The 5,561-nt window shown below is 38.9% G+C and overlaps 1 pseudogene; it reads left to right on the forward strand.

The window, feature by feature from the left end:
• The first annotated feature begins 1,796 nt into the window (after positions 1-1,796).
• On the forward strand, positions 1,797-3,023 carry LOC125515930 (annotated as a pseudogene).
• Positions 3,024-5,561: the final 2,538 nt, after the last annotated feature.

Genomic DNA, 5,561 nt, shown 5'->3' on the forward strand with positions numbered 1-5,561 from the left:
TCTAGAAAAGATCAGCATGCTAATTTTTCCTTAATCTTATCCAGAATTTGCTATTGCGATCGGAAGGTGTACTTGACCATGCAGGATACAAGGTGTCACGATGATTTGATGAGGTAAGGTAATCGTTGAGTCATGTTGTCAAATGCTAATGGATGGAATTTCTAATGTATGGCTGGAACAACAAGTCGGTGATGATATCGCGACGTCTTATTTGAGAACTGTACACATGGTTTGCCACTCTGGACCTTGTGAAGATTATGTATGTTCTTTGTTTAAGACTAATTGTACACATTCATGTTGCAAATATTTTTTTGGTTTCTGTTTTCAAGGGTATAGTAATGCAGAAATGGCTGAATTTTACAAACTGTAGTACTTCTTGTGAGCAAGCATTCAGTTCAAAAGCTGCCTAACATGCTGGTAACTTGCTAAATTAGGCATATAATATTATAATTTTAGTTTCATCTGAGAACTTCTCTTTAAGACAATGGCAGTGAACATTTGTTTCCGACAATGACAGTGGATATCGTATATTTTGATCTCTATAAATGAACTATTGTGGTGTTGTTCACCTATCAATGTGCCATGTTTTCTATCTAAGAATATGCCACATTTGTTAAATAAACCATCTCATTAAAGTGACGGACAACTAAATAATTTTTATAGAAAGGAAATAATATATAGGCAATCAAACAACCTTCCCTTTCAAAAAAAAGCCAAGCAAACATCTGGGTAACTTCCTGGCGCGGCGGAGCGCCCTTGCCCACTAGTACATATTATGAACCCTCAACTCATACAATTTTGAAGAAAACATGAACTGGATATATAATGCATTGACATTCTTCAAAGTATGGTATATTTAGTTGGAAAGAATGGCATTTTGTCAAGGAAGAAACGGCCTTAAATCCCTTATGATAAGCATGCTGTTGATTCGGGTGCAACTCATATGCACCAGCGTACTTGGCTGTAGCATGTTTTGTTAGACCCATTCTTAAGAAAATGCATTATTCTTGAAAGGTGGCACACTCACTGCAGCTTGACCACGTCATCCCTGCCAATGCCGATTAGCTCAGCCTTGGTGGCGGCAGGCTCCTGGACCACCTCAAGCAGGCGCCTGCTGCATCGGCAGACATGTGAGGTATGCTCTTTGGTACCAGCTCTCCATTCTCGACATCCGGCTGTGTCTGTTCCTCATATTGTCTCCAAATACCGGTGCGAAAAGGCTTTCTTCTAGATCTGCCCTTATGGTTCTCCAAATACAATACATTCAATGATATTGTAGTTTTTGTGGGCTTGTTCTTTATAAGAAATAATTGTACACATAGCACTATAGTTAGAAGCAGGTCTACGAAGGCATGGCTTCAAAATTCCATACCTGTTTTGTTCCTTTTCCTTTCCATATCTATGGTTTTCATACTAATTTATGTTTTCCCCTCAAGGGAGGACATGTGTATTTGAGAGAGAGTTGTGAAAAAGAGGGGGCTGGACTAAGAGGAAGGAGTGGAATCACATGGTGTGCATTGCATTTCTATCTGTGTGCAATCCAGTTATATACTGATAAGGCTTTATACAATAATAAGCTCCCTATCTATTGAACGTTACAATTAGTACAGAGGCACAAGTCATTTTTGACAATTGAAGATCAAACAAACAATACTGCAGAATTATGCCAATATATAAGTTTTTGATGTACATTGAACTTGTCGGTTTTACTGTCACCTTTTATTTTGGAGACATAGCTAACTATTTTCTCCACTATTTGGCATTTTCCCGTGTTCATCTTAACAGTTTGGTTTTTTATGATACAAATGGCTGATGTTAGTTTTGGTATATGTGTTTAAGAAGTTTGTCAAGTAGTGATGGCCTCAGATTTGTTATGGGGCAGCTTTTTTAATAGATCGCTTCTTGCGCACAAGCACTGGAACCATCGGTCTATGGCATACATGATTCTCTATAACTTCTACTAGAATGATTTCTTTGTGTTAATGCTCTTCTGGTGCGTATTCCCTCCTCTGTGTGTTTCTCATATGATGTAAGCTAAGTATATCTGTGTCACCTTTGTTACTTATCACCTACAATTTGACTATCCAAATGTATGAATATACGGAAGCATCATCCCGCACTCCCTTTTGGCCTTTTTGGACCTCTTGTAATGTATGCTGGTCTAATTAAGTTCTTAATGAATTGATTTAGGCATACCACATATTATGTAACTATTGTGCTCATAGATTAGAGTACTGCTTTCTATTCCATTATCTGCACATCAGTTCCCATAGTAGTGGTTGATATTCTAGAGGACTTACTCATAATAGTCATAACACCCTTCTTTATTGTCTGAGACTATTGAGGCAAAGCTTCAAAATGAGGGCTACAACATGGCACTCTTCTGAAACATAATGGTAGATACCTTGTAACAAAGCCTTGTCCTTTCCTGTGTACTTTTCTTCACATATAATATCAGTATGATGGACATTTGGAGTATGGGATTCTTGATACGTCACCATTTGACAAAAAGAATTAGAATATGTGATATCGACAATGTAAGCCTTTTAATATTTAGCACTTACATATTTGTTTTCTCACTAATATTTGAATGCATGTACCTTTGCATTATGCAGGTTCACCTGATTATTTGAGTTAACCTGATTATTGTCACAAGCTGTGTCAGATGTTCTACGAGATGGTCCGGTGGTCCTGTTTAGTTCTGTTTCATGTAGCAGTCTTCTTTGTTAGTAATGTTCCATGTTTCTGTCTACATGTACATTCATTAATTTTCTGGTTTGAACCCCCTTAATTAGTAAGGTGAGCTCACAAGCTTGGGTCCTAAACCACAAGAACTCGAGAAAGTCATCATACATTCCTTCTGCAGGACACTAGCAAGGATAAAAGTACCCGTGGTGGTTTCTCTGTTCTTAGGAGACATGCTGAAGATTGTCTTCCTCTGATGGTTAGCATTGAAAGCACTTTTTGACTCCACTTGATGTCTACAAAATTTCTGGCTTATTGAATGGTATGGTTACTTGCAAGACATGTCGCAGAATCCACATGGAACCGGGTGGCATTTTCCTCACATTTCATGGTGATTTTAATTTGAGCATTCAGCTTGAATACCCTTTAAACTTTTCGTCGTTGTGCTCTTATTGTTTTGGTGTAGCACTTCATGTCACAATTGAATGTTGAATTCTTACCACTGCAGAAACTTCAGCATATACTGATTCATTAGATAATGAGTATGTGTGAGCTCTCTTTGTCTTTCTGGTTGAATGTTGATTTCTTAGCACTGCAGAAACTTGCAACATATACTGATTCATCATTAGATAATGAGTATGTGTGAACTCTCTCTGTCTTTCTGGTTCTACCTCATGCCTTCCAGTGTTTTGTGTTTCATATGCCCTAATCTCCTTGTATTTAAGCATCATTTATTTAGCTCTTCCAAAATTTGTCGTGAAAGTAAGTGGAATGGGCGCTTTCAACCCGGCACCACCCATATTCCTCTCAAGAGGCGCCATCAGGTGGCGCCCTAACCCCTAGTAAACTGCAATTAATACGGGCATGCAGTGATTCTGGCATCGCAAAAACTCATCACGGTGAAATTCCTGGATAGTAAAAGGTCATGCATTCTCCTTAATTAGCGTTGGGATTAATTCTTGCATGCGGGGGACATGGGTTATTGATCCATTTAATGCCGCGCAGCACTGATTCCGGTTCAGATTCCAAGCCGGAGGGAGTAGAAAGGATTGAATATTTTTCTGAGGTGTTATCTTTGACCTTTCATCTTAGATCTGATCAACAGAACTCCTGAGGTTCCTTAACCTCCACAAACGATTAATCTCCACCGATTCCCTTAAAAATCCCCCCAATTCTTCTCATCTTCCCTATCTCTACCTCTCTTTCCATATTGTGTGCACTGCCGCGGCCAAAGCTTTCACGGTTTGTCGCCATCGGAGATCTGCTCACTGCTGCCGGCTCGGAGCCTCATGATTGTTCCCTCTATCTCTCTCGGAACCCTGCGATCCCCGCCGTCGCTGGTCATGATGGCCCAAGACCTACTCCAAGGTGTCGACAAGGCGAGTTGTACATGCCGCCGCCGCTCTCCTCCTCTGACATCACTTGTGCCAGAGGTGGGTGCTCAGTGCTCTCCTTCCTCTCAATCTTCTCAGATATGAACATGTTTTTTGAGTTAGCTATTTTGACGCTCTGATCTGTGTGTGATCCGAAATTTCATAGTAGGGAGCTCTTTTCCATCCCCGGCGACCTTCCCCACGGCAACAATTCCTGTAATTAAGTCTCTCTCCCCCAAACCCCTTTTTCTAAATCAACTACTGCCGATAGACATATGTCGAGATGTGATGGATCATTGGTGTTTCTCCAATCCGTATGTTTCTTATTGGATGCGCTAGATGATGATTTCTTCTTCTTTTTGTGTTATGCAAAGAACAAACTGATGAAGCTACCATGTACTGTTCCCCAACTACAACTGCATCTCTCTGTCTCCCTCCCTCTCACACATGTTAATTTAGTACGAATTGTGTACTTTATTGCTCTTCTCTGGTTGTTTTGTAAAATCACAACATATGGCACTGGGTTTCATATTCAGGAAATTTGTTCCCTGTGAGTAGTATTCAATTGTAAATTTTATGGTATCTTTCAATTATGTGAGTGCTACAATTGTGTTATTGACATTGTTGTTCTTCCCGTGCTGCAGGGTTCGACTGTTGCCGCAACAATCATCTACCTACATAAATGAAAAAAATATTGGAAGTGACTCTTATGAACATACTTGCATTCTTTCTCAAATTTAAGATAACTATGTGTGGTGACCATCAGTATTTGATTGTTATGCTGCTAATAACAATCCTAACCTCAAGGTTTTAACTCGCTGAGAGGATACTGTATGGGCTGTTCTCATTGTCATTCAATTTATTAGCTCTTTGTTTGTTGGTCGTGTGTCAAATAATACTCTGTAGTAAAATAGAATGCACATGTGTCTACTCAGGAACGATGACATTTTGTATAGCTGGTTATCTTTCGTCCAATAAGCGGATCAAGGTGGAGAATGCAAGATGATTACTATTCGGGGGCATTAACACCGCGAGGCTGGCAAATTAGTATGAAATATATTTGTTTCTTGCTCTGATGCTCTTCTAATAGACAACCAAATTATATTATCTTGAATTATTATGAGTAAAATTTCATTACAATATATATTATTTCTCTTAATTGTGGTGATGCATTCATCTAATTATGCAAATACGGAGATAGTCTACCATATATTAATTTGCATGACATTTTATACCATTCAATGTATTTACATTATTGTTTTATAAGTTTCACTATTTCTTACTCTATAAATTAATCCTCATATACACTACAGCAGATTCCCGCAGCAACGCGCGGGGTATCATCTTGTTTCTTATAATGTATTATCGTTGTCGTTGTGGGTTTATGACACGTTGTATGTAATAAAATGATATGCCTGTGATAGACTTACTAACTTTATGAATGGCTTTCGAGTCGCTTCTCTAAGTGGGTGCTGCGACGAGGCAAAAAAATATTTTCTGAAT

The sequence above is a fragment of the Triticum urartu genome, chromosome 6 (genome assembly GCF_003073215.2).
Source record: "Triticum urartu cultivar G1812 chromosome 6, Tu2.1, whole genome shotgun sequence".
Classification (NCBI taxonomy): Eukaryota; Viridiplantae; Streptophyta; class Magnoliopsida; order Poales; family Poaceae; genus Triticum; species Triticum urartu.